We start from the raw sequence: 19110 nt of genomic DNA, 5'->3' as shown, positions 1-19110 counted from the left end.
ATCCTATGGACTATGAGAGCAGCAGTGATGAAGAGCATGATGACGAATTTCAAAAGAATGGAGTGTCACGATGTCCACTTAGTCCTAATCCTAAGGACTATGAGAGAAGCAGTGATCCTAAGGACTATGAGAGAAGCAGTGATGAAGAGCATGATGACGAATTTCAAAAGAATGGAGTGTCATGGTGTCCTCTTAGTCCTAATCCTATGCACTATGAGAGCAGCAGTGATGAAGAGCATGATGACGAATTTCAAAAGAATGGAGTGTCACGGTGTCCTCTTATTCCTAATCCTATGGACTATGACAGCAGCAGTGACGAAGAGCATGATGACGAATTTCAAAAGAATGAAGTGTCATGGTGTCCTCTTAGTCCTAATCCTATGGACTATGAGAGCAGCAGTGATGAAGAGCATGATGACGAATTTCAAAAGAATGGAGTGTCACGGTGTCCACTTAGTCCTAATCCTATGGACTATGAGAGCAACAGTGATGAAGAGCATGATGAGGAATTTCAAAAAAATGGAGTGTTACGGTGTCCACTTAGTCCTAATTTTAAGGACTTTGAGAGCAGCAGTGATGAATAGCATGATGATGAATTTCAAAAGAATGGAGTGTCACGGTGTCCTCTTAGTCCTAATCCTATGGACTTTGAGAGTAGCAGTGATGAAGAGCATGATGGCGAATTTCAAAAGAATGGAGTGTCACGGTGTCTTCTTAATCCTAATCCTATGGACTATGAGAGCAGCAGTGATGAAGAATTTCAAATGAATAGAGTGTCACAATGTCCACTTAGTGCTAATCCTATGAACTATTAAAGCAGCAGTGATGAAGAACATGATGAATAATTTCAAAAGAATGAAGTGTCATGGTGTCCACTTAGTCCTAATCCTATGGACTATGAGAGTAGCAGTGATGAAGAGCGTGATGAAAAATTTCAAAAGAATGGAGTGTCACGGTGTCCTCTTAGTCCTAATCCAATGGACTATGAGACCAGCAGTGATGAAGAGCATGATGACAAATTTCAAAAGAATGGAGTGTCACGGTGTCCACTTAGTCCTAATCCTATGGACTATGAGAGCAGTAGTGATGAAGAGCATGATGAAAATTTTCAAAAGAATGGAGTGTCATGGTGTCCTCTTAGTCCCAATCCTATGGACTATGAGAGAAGTAGTGATGAAGGACAGGATGAAGCACTTAGTCCTAATCCTAATGACTATAAAGGTAGCAGTGACAAAGCACAGGATGTAGCATTTTCAGTAAGTAAATAGTCACATTTTCGACGTAGTCCGAATTCTATGGACTAAGAGAGCAGCACTGACAATTCACATAAGGAAGAATATCCAATAAACATCGAGTCAAATTTTCCATTTAGTCCCAATTCTAAGGACTATGATAGTAGCACTAAAGAAGGGGAAAATGAATAATATCCTCCAAGTCAGTATTCGAAAATCACAGCTGATCATAGTGTGGATAACATTCCTCTTAATGAAGATGAAAATGCTTATACAAATGATGATCCAATGATGGAGATGTTGCCAAGAAATATTGTATCAAGGAGTAGGAGTAGACCTTTTCGTATCAATGCAAGATGTTCTAGTTATACAAGGGGTAGAGCAGAATATCTGACAAGAAGAAGTTCTATCAGCGCTCACATTTCAAGTGAATGCTGTCAAAAAGATTGCTTGAAACATATGGATTTCAAATTTGCATTAGAGAGAAGGAAGAGATATTTGTCAATGAATAAAAGCATGCAAAATTCATATTTAGTTGGGTGCATGCAATCTACATTGTCAGGTTATGATTATCATATTGGGTCTTTATTTATCTATAGAAATGCTTTCAAAATGTTTCATTCGATGGGGAATTTTCGTCTCTCGAGAATTCAAGAAAATTTGGAAAAGGATCCCACATTTTATTCAGAAGTATGTCATAAATGACAATTCGGGCCATTATCAAATACTGCAATGTCATGGATGAAAGATTTCTTTTCAAAGCATGGAGAGTGTATGCCAAATAGAGAGACAATACATATTCTAGATAATTTTTCAAGACGAGGAATATAAAACCTATAAAAAAATATGCAAAAGGTGCTGAGGGACATGGTCGGTTTATTACATATCAATATTTTGTGAAGGTATGGAAGAAAGAATTCAACAATGTCTGTATTCCTAAGAAGACAAGGATGGGGATTTGCAGTACATGTGCTTCTCTTAAATAAAAAAAGGACAAATGTGAAGGGTCAAAAAGAGGTAAGATTCATAACTTTGACTTTTAAAATTGTATAGTCATCAACTATGAAAACATATTTCTTAATGGCTTTATTTTATGTTGTGTAGATTCAATTGTCAAAGAACTTTAGGAGCATTGCAAAAAAAAACAAGTGAAAGGAAAAAGTTGTACAAGCATCAAAATAAGTGCTATGATAATGTGAATAAATATTTGGGTTTGATAATTGATGGTATGGACCAGAAGAAAACACTTTTACCACATTTTGTTTGCACACCCAAAAAATTACAGGAGGAAAATTTTATTTAGTATCACTTGGTCGGTTGTATGGTCTTCAATTGGAAAATGTTGCCAAGGGTGTACTTCACAGCTCCAAATATTCATAATGATGCAAATCTGACAATAACCATAATTCATGATGTGCTTTCTCATTGGTCTGGTAATCTTCCTGAAGTTTTGTATCTGCAATTGGACAACACTTGCCATGAAAACAAAAATCAGGTTGTTTTTGGATATCTAAACATGCTTGTTTAATAGAGAATTTTTCAGAAGGTAAAGGTTGGTTTCCTTCTTGTTGGGCACACTCATGACCATATTGATTAGATGTTCAGTCGTTTTTCAGTCACATTGAGGAGGAAAAAAGTTGGGAGCTTTCCATCATTAATTGAATGTATTAAGAAATCATACATGCCAGAGCCTACTTTTGATGTGTTGGAAGAAACTGTTGACATGTGAAGGTTTATTCTGGGATCACATGGTGAGGAGAAATGCATTGAACAACTTAATGACATTAGCTTCCAACATCAATTTCGTATCAAAAAAAATGATGGGAAAACACTAATATGGGGCAAGAAGTATTCAACTACTGTAGAATGGGCACCATCATCAGGTTTGGAATTTTTCAAGTTCATTCTAGATCATCCAATATTTGCATCAAAAATATTGTTATTATAATCCGCTGGTGAAGTTCATAATGCACAAAGACAGAACAGAGATATAAATTATTCTGATTGCCTAGAAGAAATTAAAAAATGTATTAGATATACATATGAGTACTTTGACATTGCTGATTCAGTTTGGTGGGAGTCATTTTTCAATAATCAAAGTGATATCATTTCAACAACAACAAATGAATATATACCTTTGAAAAATCCATTTATTTGGCCACAAAATGTGTCGAATGAACATGAGGAAATAAACATTGTTGAACAACAACAATCTCAAGGTATTATTAATTCTTCACAGACAGAGGAAAAAGAGATGTTTATTGGTTCCAGAAGATCTCGTGCACAACGTGAAGCCCTGGAAGACCTTTACAGGGGTTCAGTATAGGATATTAAGGAGGGTTGCATGATCGCAGTGCTAGAAGATGGAGATCCCAATGGCTATCCATTCTGGGTTGCTAAAGTTATAAAGGTGTTTACAAAAAATGAGGATGTTACAGGTGTTGAAGTACATTGGTATGCCACAAATACACACCCATTCAAAGGTGTGTATAAGCCAGAGATGGTAGTTGACAAAAAAAATGGCGGAAAGAGAAAAAGAAATGGTACAAATATAAATCACCGCCGCACCGAGGATGTTGACATACTTGTTTATGACTCCAATTTAACAAAGAGAGGAACTCTTCACTTCAAGACTATAGAGATTATGAAAAGGTTGTTACCAGAAGCAACAGTGTTGAGATGGGAGTCTGCTGAAACCAGTCATAGATCTAGAAGAATTTTGAAACCTGAAATGGTGGGCATGCATGTGGACTCAAATGGGGAACTAGTTGATGAAAGAGAAGAATATGGAACATCTTCATCAGCATCCAGTCATTCTTCTAAAGATGTGAATTCTGATGGTGTGCAAGAAAATATGAGTGATTTTGAATAATTGTCTAAGACAGTTTATATAACTGATGTTTGCATCGTATCTTGAAATAAAAATTTTGATTTCCATATGGTGTTAAATTAGAAGTTATGAGTCATTTTTATGTTGTTGGATTATATGTCTTAATTATGATAATTTTTATTGTTTAGAATATCTACAATGAAACATTAAATTAGAAAAAAGTCAATACACACTATCGACTTTCACGAGAAGGAAAAAGAAAATGATACCCCTTGGGTGGGGTGGGGCCAAGGGGCGAAGGGCCGAAGGGCCACAAAAAAGAGAGAACCCAACAAGGTTGGGAGGTGGGTGGTTGGAAGGTGGGGTGAAGGGGGACCGGGCCTTATCTTTTTTAATGTCTATATTTTAATCTGCCAGTTCTTCAACCCATACTTTTTCCATCAACCCCCTCGGCCCTTCGACCCTTTTTTTTTTTCGTGAACGTAGTGCGTATTGACTTTTTTATAATGTATGTTTCATTCAATATACAAATAATGACATTTGAATTCATTTAGTCATGTAATTTGTTCATAATGTCATGGTTTTTTAATTTTATGGTTGAAAAAATTCCAATTTCTTTTGTATCTAGCATGTTATGGTTGAAAACATGTTGAATTTATACTTAGGAAAGAAAAATGTTATTCTACCAAAAACATTAGTGTGGTTTTTTCCTCATAAAAAACGTTTTTAGGCACATAAAAATTTGGTTTAACTAGCATTTTTTTAAAATGTTGAAAATTGACCCTAAAAAAAAATCATCGTTCCAGTATCAACACTTTTTCATTTTCAAGGTGTTTTTGGCACGAAAATTTCATTTTCACTGCCATTTTTAAAACATGTTCAAAATTGACCCTAAAAAAAAAGCCATCGTTCCAGTATACACACTTTTCGTTTCTAGCACTATTTTTGATGTTTTTTTGAGGTTTTTTGGCCAGAGTTCCCATTTTGAGTTTATAGTTCCCTTTTCAAAGTTTACATTGTTACAAGTGGATGAATGTTAAGGAAAGAATTATGCATGAAAATATGAATCCAACTTAGTTTGGATATCTCAACAAGATTATGAGCATTTGACATAACCATCAGCAAGAGCTAAGGTGCCTTGACTTCTTGACAGGTCTCAAAACATTCTAATGGTGAATCATCAAATTTGGGTGGATTAGAAACATCAACAAATAAACATGCACCACTATCATTTCATGTATCAATGAAAACACTATCAATGCCATTGGTTGGATCAGCTTGAGGACTAAACACACCATATTCTTGATAGATGGAAAACTGATATACATAAATCTCTTGATCATTTAAGGTTGGAACATCTTCCTCCTGACTTACGAAAGATTTATAGGTGAATAGATCAAGAATAATAGAATCAAACTTTTCATCCTCTGATTGTAGTATCACACCATCCTATACTCGATTGTAACCATGTTTAACAAATAAATATCGAAAGTATTTAAGGGGATTTTCAGTGTGACAAACTCATCAAAAATATCTAGGTACAATGACCAATGTCCTAGAGGTGAAGAAGGATTGAAAGACTCAGGAGGAGGAGGAGAAGTCATACTTAAATCATATTGAACTTAAAAGAACAATGTATCAACATCATTGTCATCAATATAATTGTCAAAGCTAGGCATGCCAATATGACACTCAAATTGACTAGGATCTTCCAAAGATTCAAGAACCTAACAACTTACCACTTCATATTTGTCATCCAAGGATGTATGAGTTAAAGAATATTTAGGATCATTCTGAATTAAAAGAGCATCCCAATTCACAAAAGGAGATTGTAAACTATGAGAAATAGATTTTGAATCGATATCTTGCAAATCCAACCCCTTGCCAGTAGAGAAGATATCATCTTATTTACTTGGATATTCCCCACCTTATGGGTTAACAGAAACAGGGATATCATGGTGATGGTTATTCAAAGTCTCAACTTGGATGTGAGGTTGAGAGTCAATTGACAGGTTATCAAGGTTAGAAGATAGGATATCAACTAAGAAGGCAAGATTATAATCTTGAATGGGGGGGAAGATAAGACACGCCTACAACACTTTTCTCCTCTACATGTGAAATACAACTACCTCGTTCTTAATTACCACTTGAAACAATATGTTGAAAATAATTATGAGTTGAAGTAGGTGAAACAAGAAAATCATGAAACATAGGTGGTAGAGGTTTTAAACCCCAGAAACAATCAATTTTTCATTTGGATTAGATTCAAGATGGGACTTATGTGAATTAATTGATCTTGGAAACTTGAGGGATAAAATTTCACATTAGGCTCCGTGAAATTTCCAAACCATTCCAAATTTTCCTGATTAGGATGTGAATCATAAGAATTGGATGGAGGTTGAATGGAGAAATCAATAGTTTGGTTTTCATATCTCCCAACTTTAACATCATCACCAGGGGGAACCCAAATTGGTATTGTAAAAGGAGAAGGACAAGGAACAAAAGGAATAATAGATTCCTACTCAGAAGATTGAGATGTATCATGGTTAGCCAAAGTTGGGGAGAGAGAATCATCCAGGGGTTCGAATTCAAATGATCTTAAAGAGAGTAGAATCAAATCCTAAAATATTTCCATAATGAAATATGAATCAACCACTCCTTCAGGAAATTCACACCAAATGTGAATAAATCGATTAATAAAGTCACCTGCAGATTCACGAAGTCCATTATAAACAAATCAATTCTATCAAATACATCTTGATAATCATACCTGTCAAAATCTTCACGAACATCTTCAACAAGTTGGTCAAATGAATGGTTAGAAGCAGCAGGTAATGTATGACACCATTTCTTTACTAGACCTTCAAATGTGAGGGTGAAAAACCTGGCCATGACATCTTTATAATGAATTCCATTAGAGAGAAATGCATAAATTGAAATAAGTGTTTGAGGATAGTTAGTTCACTCTCGCCATGAAACTTGAATTGAGACAAGACATGAATGATTTCAATAGGGATGGTAAAATCAAGCTCCTTAGAAAAGCATCCTAGGATTATGATTTGGGAAAGAGCCCTTTAATATCAGATATTCAAAATAGACTCAATGGGTACAAATTGTCATCTGGCCCTCCCTCTAGCGCTAAAATGTTGACAGTGCTAAATACAGCCACCATACAGGGGATCTCCCCAATTTGAAGTCCCAAATAGACCTCACATTGTTTGGAGTAGGAGCCCCATATGGAGTATCGTCCTGACCACCATAACACAAAGGTTCATCTTGGTTTCAACGGATAACATAAGAGATTATATACATAAACCTTGAATAAGAAAGTAAGTTGACATTGTGAAACATTGATTACAATCTGGAAAAGGAGACCTTCACGAGGGGGGGAGATAAAAGTGACCCTGTAAAAGTATGTAATAGTACTAACCTAAGAGAGACACATGAGAAAAGAAAGATTTATTATTTGTCTAGTGAATAGTTCATATAGAAACAACTATCATTAAACCACATACAACAAACCTTCAACAAGATAAGTACCGAGGCCACTGAAATAGTTGAATTTCCTTAGTACATGTGAACAAAACATATATATCAAACATCTAGAGAATAGTCCTAATACATTCATCATACATGCATGAAAATCTATTGGCTCATAGAATTTAAATATTAGGTTAAAGATCCAAGTACACAGTTACAATCCTATGCCAAGTAGAGAAGCCAAGACAAACTTTCCAAAAATTAAGCCTCCAAAATCCCCCTCTTTGAGTTATGAGGTTCCTTTTATAATAAGAGGAATGACCATTCATATCCTCATGACTCTTGGACTATCCTCATGAATTTTGGACTTCCCTTATATCCTTTGGACTTCTAAACAATTTTTTAACTTATAAATGACCTTTGGACTTCTCTATATGACTTTTAGACTTCTCCTAAAGACATTTTTTCAGTATATGGCTAATTAACTTTTCATATTCCACATATGACTCTTGGACTTCCACACATTACATTTTGTCATTTTCTTTGAATATGCATCATTACATTCCACATGATGATGTGGCATGACACATGGAAACACTTTGACCATTATGATCACACTTGTACATGTTACAACTCGATATTTGTGACATGGAATTCATGATGAGGTGTTGATGCCAAGTTGTATTGCTTGTTGCTTCATCTTGCATTCTTAATGGTAGATCCAATCTATTAATTTTCTTTCTTGAAGGATCCACTTTGTTTTTCATATTCACCCCCCAAAGGGTCTTTGGTCTATATCAAAATCCTTTGAGTCATCATGCAATGTCTTCTTTCTGTCTTGGTCCATGATCTACCTCATGTCTCCATGATAGCTCCCTTAGTTATTCTTCTTTGCAGGTGTTTCTTCATGCTTTCTCCTTGGTATTTTCTCTTGAGCATAATCTTGTTGTGCTGGGAGGGTACTCCAGCCAATGAAAATCATTCATGACAAGGAAAGTTCAGTATTAAAACATATATTCTATCACTACCTAGCTCATGGAATGATTTACTCATGATAGGTCTGTGAGAGGGCTAGAAGAAGAAGGATTTATTAAGAGAGCATAGTCAAATTCATCAATGGCTTAAGAGCACTCCACTGCTCATTTTTACTGCGCCATGCACTATGAGGAAGAGCACTCCTTGGTCCATCTTCATGCTTGATGGTTGTGATATCCACAATGTTTTATTTGTAATACATGCTTACATTTCTGTCAAATGGCCCAGTTTTCATCCATGACGTAGCACCTTGAAAGATCATTTTGGAGAAGGATTAGCATATCAGGAAGCGGCATCATATGGGAGACCCAAAATTTTAGGAGTCGAAATTCAGAGCAGGGCCAAAATCAAAAGCAAGGTATATCGGGGCCTCATATCAGAAGGCTAGAAATTAGAGCTTTTTTGAGGTGATTACATTAGTGCGACATTGTTGGGTTGTTTTTTATTCTTTCCATGACTAGTGGGGGGGTCACAAGGGAGGTGGAAACCGTCCTGTCAGGGGGTATGTAGGGGTCTCCCCTATATTACCTATGGTTTTGTGCATGGATTTCGGACATGGTTTTGGGCGTAGGTTTTCGGTCCATGGTATTATGTAGATTCGGTCAAGGGAACTACAGTTATGTTCTAATCCAGGGTTAATGGATTAGGGTTTATGGATGCTTCGACATGTATATATATGTATTGTAACATTGAAAGGAACATAATGAAAATCAATCTAGGAGTCCCGATTTTGGGATCTAGGGGAAATCTCTGTGTATATTTGTTTTATGTGTTATTCTCTCGCCATTGTTTATTTTCTGTTTTTAGAATTCATATGCAGGTGATTTTTGTACGAGGTTAAAACCTAACTTTGGTATCAGAGTTGTTTTGGATTCAAGGGGACGCCTTTGTTGCTGAGGGGTTTCACTCAAGCCTGTAGTAGACCTTGTTCAGTGGGAGATCTGCAGGGTTGATTCTGGTGGTGAAAGAAGATGACGAGCAGTGGAAAGATAGAGATCGAGAAATTTAATGGTCAGAGTTTTGAGTTGTGGAAACTAAAGATGGAGGATCTGTTGGTGGATAAAGATCAGTGGATCGCAGTAGATCCAGGTACTAAACCAACGGGAGTCTCCGATGAAGAATGGAAGAAGTTGGATCGGAAGGCTAAGAGCACAATACGATTGTGTGTCTCAGATTCAATATTGATGAATGTATCAGGAGAAGCTACAACGAAGGCTTTGTGGGACAAGTTAGGGACATTGTACAAGTTAGGGACATTGTACCAATCTAAGTCTCTGGTGAATATATTATTCCTATGGAAAAACCTATATAACCTGAGGATGAAAGATGGAGACTTGGTGACAGAGCATTTGAATGCATTTAATACTGTGGTAAGCTAGTTATTATCTATTAATATTAAAACTTCAGATGAAGATAAGTGCATCAGTTTGTTGTGCTCTCTACCAGATTCATGGGATAGTTTGGTTATTGCAATAGGTAGCAATGCAACTACCTTGCAGTTTGATGAAATAGTCTCATCCTTTCTGACAAAGGAGATGAGACAGAAAAATATGGAGAGCCAGAATGGTGATGCCTTGTCTGTATGAGGATGGTCCTAGAATAGAAACAAACATAAGTCATTGAGTGGGAGATCTAAATCTCCAGGAAAATTTGTAAAGGTGTGTTGGAAATGTGGAAAGGAAGGGCACTACAAAAGGAACTGTAAATCTAAATCTCCTGACAAAGGAAAGGGGTCTGATGATGCTCCTTCTGTATAGGCGAAAACCACCTCAGATGAAGGTGGGGATGTGTACTCGGATTCTTCTTCAAGTACACATGTAGATCATGAGGCATGGTTGATTGACTCAGGTCGATCCTTTCACTTCACTCCCCATAGAGAGGGGTTCTGTGAGTATGAGAAATATGATGGTGGTGATGTATTCTTGGGGGATGACAAGAAGGCTAGAATAATTGGTCGCGGAAAAGTTAAGTTGAATTTGCAAGGTGGAAGGATTAGAACACTTCCAGGTGTTCTGCATATTCCTGCATTAGCCAGAAATCTGATTTCTGTAAGCAAGCTGGATGATGCAGGTGTAAAAAAAGTGTTCGAGAAAGATACCTGCAAGATGGTTCGGGGAGCACTGGTATTAATTCAGGGAGTTCGGATTGGAACTATGTACAAGTTGCAAGGTAGCACTGTTATTGATGGTTGCAACAGTTCTGTGGTTCCTGAAAGTGGAGTAGAAAATCTACTGGTCTCTAGAGAAAAGACCATGCTATGGCATCAAAGGCTTGGACTTATTGGAGAGAAGGGCCTTTGAATACTTCATGTTAAAGGTATGGTAGAAGGTATGACTAATAGCTCTCTGGATTTTGATTTCTGTGAAAATTGTGTATATGGGAAGTAGAATCGGGTGAGTTTCCCCTCTAGTGGTAAGAGGGTGAAACAGATATTAGAGCTTGTGCACAGTGATGTGCTTGGACCTGTGAAAGTTCCATCACTGGGTAAGTCTGTGTATTATATATCATTTATATATGAATTTCCAAGGAATACATGGATATATTTCCTCAAGAAGAAATCTGAAGTCTTTGACAGGTTTAAAGAATTTAAGGCTCTGGTGGAAAACCAGAGAGAGAAGAAGATAAAGGTGCTGAGGACAGATAATGGTGGAGAGTTTCGCAAGAAGGAATTTGAAGAGTTCTGTAAGAAGTGTGGTATAGCATGATAGAAGACTACTCCATACACACCTCAACAAAATGGGGTTGCAGAAAGAATGAACAAGACGTTTATGGAAAGGGCAAGAAGCATGCTGAGTGGTGTCGGGTTAGGACATGAATTCTAGGTATAGGCGGTGGAGACTTCATGTTACCTGGTAAATAGATCGCCTTCATCAGTGTTGGAGGATAAGACTCCACAAGAGGTATGGACTGGTAAGAAACCTTCTCTTTCACATCTGAGGGTATTTGGATGTGATGCATATGTACATGTTCCAAAGGAGAAAATAACAAAGTTAGATAGTAAATCTAAAAAGTGCATCTTTATTGGGTATAAGGATGGTTTAAAGGGTTATAAGCTTTGGAACCCAATAACAAGGAAGGTTGTGTACAACCGAGATGTGGTGTTCAGAGAGGTGAAATATGTTATTAAACATGAATTCCAACCAAAGGAACCTAAGAAGATAGAGTTTGAGCTTAAGGAGGAAGAATTAGACTCTACAGCAGTAGAGGAATCAGGAGATGAAGAGCCACAAACTCCGGTTGTGAGAAGATCAGTTCAAGAAAGAAGGCAGCCAAAAAGGTATAGTCCATATGATTTCTATTCAAATTTTTCTTTATCTATTACTGATGATGATCCCAGAACTATGAAGGAAGCAGTAGATTCAGAGGATGGCAAACTCTGGAAAGAGGCCATGGTTGATGAAATGGCATCTTTACACAAAAATGAGGCTTGGGATCTGGTGGATTTGTTGGCTGGAAGGAAAGCCATTGGTAGAAAATGGGTGTTCAAGAAGAAGACGAATGTAGAAGGAAAGGTGGAGAAATAAAAAGCTCTGTTGGTAGCAAAAGGTTATTCCCAGGTTCCAGGAATTGATTTTGGTGATATATTTTCTCCTATTGCCAAGGTAGCTTCTATTAGATTACCTTTATCTGTTGCTATTGATTTTGATTTTGAGGTAGAACAGATGGATGTGAAGATAGCATTTCTTCACGGGGATCTGGAAGAAGAGATCTACATGAAGCAACCTAAAGGATTTGCGGTGAAGGGTAAGAAAGAAATGGTATGCAAGTTAAAAAAGTCTCTATATGGGTTAAAACAATCACCAATGATGTGGTATTAGAAATTTGATACATTTATACGGGGACTTGGCTTCATCAAAAGCAAAGCAGATCACTATGTGTATTTTAAATTAATTGGTGACAATTTTATTTATCTAGTCTTGTATGTGGATGATATGTTGTTGGTTGGAAATGACAAAGAAATTATTCAGCATTTGAAGACCCAATTGTCCTTCAAATTCGACATGAAAGATCTTGGTGCTGCAAACTATATTTTGGGCATGGAAATTAAAAGAGATCGGGAAAAGAGGAAGCTCTGGTTAAACCAGATGAAGTATGTCGAGACAATACTGTAGAGGTTTAATATGTAGGATAGTAAATCGGTGAAGGTTCCTATTCCTGTAGGTGTGAAGTTATCACTGAACAGTGTTCCAAGACACAAGAAGAGGAAGAGGAAATGTCATGTGTTCCATATGCAAGTGCATTCAGTAGCCTGATGTATGTGATGGTCTGTACTAGACTAGACATTGCACATGCAGTGGGAGTATTGAGCAGGTTTATGTCAAAACTAGGGAAGGAACATTTGATAGCAGTGAAGTGGGTTTTCAAGTATTTGTGTGGCACTAGTGATTATGGTTTATGCTACCAAGGAAGACCATGATTGGACAAAATTTTGGATATCCATGGCTTTGTTGATGTAGACTGGGCTGGATATCTAGATCAAAAAAGATCTACAAGTGGGTATGCTTTTAACCTATTTGGAGGTGCAGTCAGTTGGATGAATAAGAAAAAATCTGTAGTGGCATTATCAACTACAGAGGCAGAATACATGGTAGCCACTCATGCAAGAAAGGAAGCAGTTTGGTTGCAGAGATTGTGTTCAAGTATGGGGTTAGTACAGGGAGCTATAAGGGTAGACTGTGACAGCCAAAGCACAATTTTCTTGGCAAAGAACCCTTCTTATCATTCAAAGACAAAGCACATTGATTTTCAGTATCACTTTGTGAGGGATATGATAGAAGACAAAAAGGTGTTGCTGGTAAAGGTGGACACTTTGAAGAATACTGCAGTTGCATTGACAAAATATGTGAGCTCTGAGAGGTTCTCTTGGTGTAGAGAAACAATGGGTGTTGCAGGGCTGGATAAATAACTAAGCTCTTCTATGGCCCCCTGTGAAAAGAAAACAACAAGTGGGAGAATGTTGGGTTGTGTTATATTCTTTCCATGACTAGCAGGGGGGTCACAGGGGGGTGGCAACCCCCCTGTTAGAGGGTATGCAAGGGTCTCCCCTATATTACCTATGGTTTTGTGCATGGATTTTGCACATGGTTTTGGGCGCGATGGTTTTTGGTCCGGTCAAGGGAACTAGGTTATGTTCTAATCCAGGGTTAATTGATTAGGGTTTGTGGATGCTTTGGCATGTATATATATGTATTGTAACATAATGAAAAATCAATCTGGTAGTCCCAATTTTGGGACCCATGGGAAAATATTTGTGTATATATGTTTTATGTGTTATGCTCTCGCCATTGTTTATTTTATGTTTTTAGAATTCATATGCAGGTGATTTCTGTACAGGATTAAAACCTACAGACATCATTTTGGAGGAAATAAATTCCGTAACCTCCAATTTAAAATGTTATAAAATGTTCCAATCTGACAAAGGGAATCTGATGTTGATTAGCACTTGGTCATGTAGACTCAAGGGACCAGGGGCATGAACAAAGCAGAGCACCCAGGCGTTTGGTTGAATATCAAAGTTCTGAAATTTCAAACCCTTGTTGTAATTGTGTTTTGAAAAACTCTAATGGAGGGGCTCTGATATTATATGGCTGTAGGTCACAAGAATTAAAAGAACCAAGTGCAAAAGAATGAATAGAAATATATTTAGGCCCCCAATAGGAGCCCAAAGGCTTAAACACCCAGGCACCCAAACCATTGGTCACGACACCTGGTCCTATGGAGAAATGGAGATAAGAGGGCTAAATAGTAAATTATCATGAGGCGCACCCTTCATTTTAAAGATAGAGCATGTTTAAGAGGGGATCTCCATCCATCTTTGCCTAACCATCCCCCATAAGCATTTTAGGGGGGGGGGGGGGGGGGGTAACTTGCATGGGCGATAGACTAGCACTACCCACCAGAGTTGAAAACTAAGAGGAGAGGGCCCGGTGATCCAACGAACCAGATTGATTCTGGAGGGTAAACGTTGGATGCATCCTATTTCTCTTTTTCCTATGAGAGGATGGTGGGAACCACCCGCCCCGTTACAGGTTCACCAACACTAGTTTCAAGCGAGTGATGAATTCAAAAGGTAAACGATAACTTCTCCGACCCCGCTCCCATCCACCTGTCACCGGTCGCCACCCAATCCCCTTCTTCCATGTGTCACCCCCATGACATTATCGCACTTTAGGTGACTCTTTCCCCCTCTCCACCTATAAAAAATCCTTCCCGCTCCAAAATTTAAAAAAAACTTTGTCTCATTTTGCCGGTACGATCTCCTTCTGCCATTCCTCTACTTCGCAATGTTGTTCGAGTACTTAGTTGGTCTGGAACTCCCTTTCGATGTCATTTTGAATCGTTGCCATGACTACCAGGTAATTGGTTGGTCCCCTCCACCTGAAAATTATTTGAATATGCATTAAAACATGAATAAATCGCCCCCCAAGACCCCTAAATCCCGGGAAGCCAAATCCTCATCGAATGTTCAACCTATCATGGACACTAAGGCTCAAATTATAGACCATCTTTGTTCTTTCCACTTGTGGGGCCTCCGATTCAACCTGTATGGCCACCACATCCAAGGAGAAGACCCTTTCCATGTAGTTGACTTAGGGATGTACTATCAAATTTCTCCTTTTTTATATAACTTCCTCGAGTTCATGTCTTGGTTCACTGTGGATTATATAGAGGATAAAAAAAAATGTTTCCCAAATCAGAGCTAAAATCCTAGAGGTGACCCCAGAGCTAATCCAAAAGGCTCTAGTTTACTCAAGATCCCCTAAACCCTATTACTTTACAGAAACGATCGTAGTTTATAACTATACTACCCTCTGAACAGCTTAGCAACAATATTTTATTCAAATGGTCTTAGCCCCTAGATGACATTCCTTGCCCATTGCTGATAGTTTCCTAATAACTATCTTTTATGAGTCGGTATAGCCTATCTTATCTATGGTTTCCCACCTATTTGGAGATGAAAACGGCAATATGGCCAACAAAGCATACCTTGGGTTTCTCAAGGAGATGATGCAATGAGGATATCTATTTGGCATACCTGCTTTCTTGGTTGAGTCAATAAAATTCTAGTTGTGCCATTTTTCCACCACTTCAAACTTAAAATATTATTCCACGTTGTTCTATATGTTTGTATACACCCAGAAGGAATAATTTGAATTCCTCGACCTCAGTTTGGTAGCCCGAGACAAACAGAGGAAGTATGTTTTTGAGGAGGATGTTGTTATTAGTAAGAAACCAGAGAGCGATGGCTATTCATAGTTCATTTCTTCCTAAATGGAAATTTCCTACAAAATTATTCATAATGTGTCCCCTCCAAGAATTCTCCCTCAGCAAAAATAAATCATTCAACTGAGCAAGGCAACCAGGGTTGGAGAGTGGTACCTATTTTAGGATTACATAAATATTTTGGGCTATGGGTGTGAGTTTCGTCCCTACCGCTTGCGTGTATTCATACCTATGAGGATATTTTCCCTTGAGTTCATCAGACAAATCTTCAATGCTAACCAGGTCTATTTTGTCCCTGCCAAGAAGGGATATATGTTCAAGTGGGGAAACTTATAGGCCCTTTTATTGTTAACTCCATATATGCCTTCTTAGCAACTGAGGAATTGCTAAAACAAATGAATTTTGACTTGGGGGATGTTTGGGATTATGATCCTAATGGGGTCATTACAAAGAAAAGAGAAATCATAAAAGCTTAAGTTATGAGAATGAAGATAGGCCTGAGATTTAATGGAAAGCTAACTTCTATTCATGGCCTGTTAACACAAAGATGGAGGTCGAAACTCCAGCAACAAAGGACAAGGTGCAGAAAAGAACCGTTAATGAGACAAAGGATGTAGATATGGAGGATGTACAAACCAAAAAAAATTCCTGGACTCAAGAGATAGAAGAAGAAGAACCAGAGATCGAGGCAAGGTTGGTAGAGATAAAACCATACTAACCACGCTTCCAAGTGGCTTTCAAGGACCCACTACAAGCTGATGCCTCTTCATCCTTAGAGGTGATCATTCTAAGTTCAACAAGAAGTACAATTTTTGAATTGAGGCTTCTGTGATCCATATCAAGTGTACGAGAGATTTTTCGGCTTAAATCACATTATATTTCATTTGTCGACGTGTTTCGAACCAACCAGTGTGGTTCATCGTCAGGACAAGTTGAAGAATCAGATCAAGCTTTGCATGTTAAATAGTCAGAGCAGAACCTCCAACGGTTATAATTCTTGACCAATTGAAACCAACAGCCCTGCTGGAAAGTCCATTGAGGAAAGGAACAAGAAAATAATGGAGGATATGCAACAACAAATTGCTCCCCATTTAGTGCCATACAAGACCAGACTTCTGGTTGTTATTGATTATGAGAGAACTCAAATGAAGTTCTCACTACATCAACCACTAGCACAGTCATTACCATCGGTCTCCTAGTTCAAGGCCCTGGATGTCTCCTTAGATTTGGAAAGTGTCCTTCTTCCTAATAAGATCGACTTCCACAGGAAAATGGGAGAGATGCTTTATAGTGAGCTCAACAGAAATGCAATGACCATAAGTAAATTGAAAAATATGCTAGAGAAGTTCGCAACAATATTGAAACAAGAAAGAGCTAACTCTAGATTCCTCCATATGCAAAATGAAAACTTGAAGGAGTTGATTGTGAAATTAGGGGTTAATATAGAGGATAATATTATGTTTTAGGCCCTTCTTCAATGCTCACAAGCAGAGGTTGAGGATTTGAGACACTAGCTGAAGATGCCAGCGAGTGAGCATGTGCAATCCAAGAAACTTGCACGGGTGGAGGAGGACAAAGAAATTCTGGCAAAGGAAATAATATACAGAAAAAATGAGGTAGTGTCTCTTAAGTAGAAGGTGACTGAACTTTAGATGTTAATAGACACTCACATTTGTGTTTTGTTGGTTCCTGAGAACCCTCAAAAGTCCATAGAAAAACTCACAAAGACCCTCACCGAGCTCTAGCTCTCATAAGGAGAACTCAAGAAGCTGCCGAAGAATTTAGACTTGGCCCAGTGAGCCTTGTCACAAAAATAAAAGAAGCTTGAGAAAACCAGGACTAATACAAATTTGATCAGCAAGAACCTGGAAGCAGTCAGGAGATTGTTGAGCTCAAAGGCCTTCTGAAAGGAAATATGTCTCTCATGCAAGCTAAGCAACTAGTCTGGGATGAGATTATAGCAGAGATAAAAAAAACTGGGAGTACATAACTTTGATGGATGAACAAAATATTGTGATTAAGGACTACGAGTTCTTCATCCTAGATACCAAGGAAGAGGGTGAAAATAACTCCCATATTTCCAAGAAGTTCATTCAGTTTGTAAATGAAAGGCCACTCAGTGATTTGAGGCCCATAGATGTGGTGGATAGAGTATCTGCTATCATGGAGATCTCCAAAGTAGTCCAGAAGGAAGAGGGCAAAGCAAAAGTTGAAGAATTCCTAAATATAGTGTTGAAGGATGTGGTTGCCTTTAGCTCTGAAATTGATGACAGAGTCAGGGAAGGTTTTCCTAGCTGCTGGGATCATGTGGGAATGTTGGTCACATGGACACAATACATTTATATGTTAGTAGATGCCAATAGCAAGGTAGATTCATCTCATGAGAAGATTGCCACTCTTAAAGGTAAAACAATTGTTAACAATCTCAGAAACGAATTTCAGTTGTTAGGATCGGTGAAGACCTTTTTATGCCCTAGGTTGAACTATACAGGGCTCACAAATCTCAATATTTTATATCAGTGATTCTTCCACGCTCCCCTACCAGCTCTAGCATTGTGGTAAATATGTGAACAGTTTGTCAATCCTCCTGTACTCCATATCAGCGACCTAGCGATGCTACCTCCTAACTGCCTACCATAGTTAAAGATGTTGTTGATTGTGTCGAATCATGACACTCTGATATTTTATATATTTTCATGTAAATATTCTATTTTCAAAGAATCAATACTAGTTAGTTAAGATCTAGCTAGTATAGTTGTGCCACTAGAGCACACTAATATTTTGTTACGATGATTCACTGCTAAATCGAGAAAGAATATTTTGTAACGGGTTCTCCCTCTGAGGCCCTATTAAAATAGTTTATGATTCAAAACTAATGGTTTGGAATTTTGGTTTTCCAAGAGAGAAGCTCTACGACTTGTCAATGAAATGTATGCTATGTGGAAGATTAATGAAATTTTTTGGGGATTCTAGCTCATATGAATGTGTAGTACATATTCCTTCTTGTGCTTGTTCCATATGTTCTCACTCTTGTTCTCAGATTACATGTAATAGCAGTTGTTGGGTATGTTTTCATGGATTTATGGATTCATCTAGGTGTAATGCTAATTAAATATGCCTATAAAAGATATGGATTGTTATCCTTAAAATGCACTCCATGTATCTTAGCACTTCATTTTAATATATGTCTCATTCATTTCATGTTGAACTTCGATGCACTAGATTCTTAGTTTAATACCTATGCAAATATTTTTCTTTCATCTTCTATTCTTCTATCTGATATAATACAAATCACCGATAAAATTGTGT

This window comes from Pinus tabuliformis, chromosome 2_2 (genome assembly GCF_031772625.1).
Source record: "Pinus tabuliformis cultivar Carrire ecotype Pingquan chromosome 2_2, CPIR1, whole genome shotgun sequence".
Lineage (NCBI taxonomy): Eukaryota > Viridiplantae > Streptophyta > Pinopsida > Pinales > Pinaceae > Pinus > Pinus tabuliformis.
The sequence above is the reverse complement of the archived record's forward strand: the minus strand, read 5'-3'. Positions refer to the sequence as shown.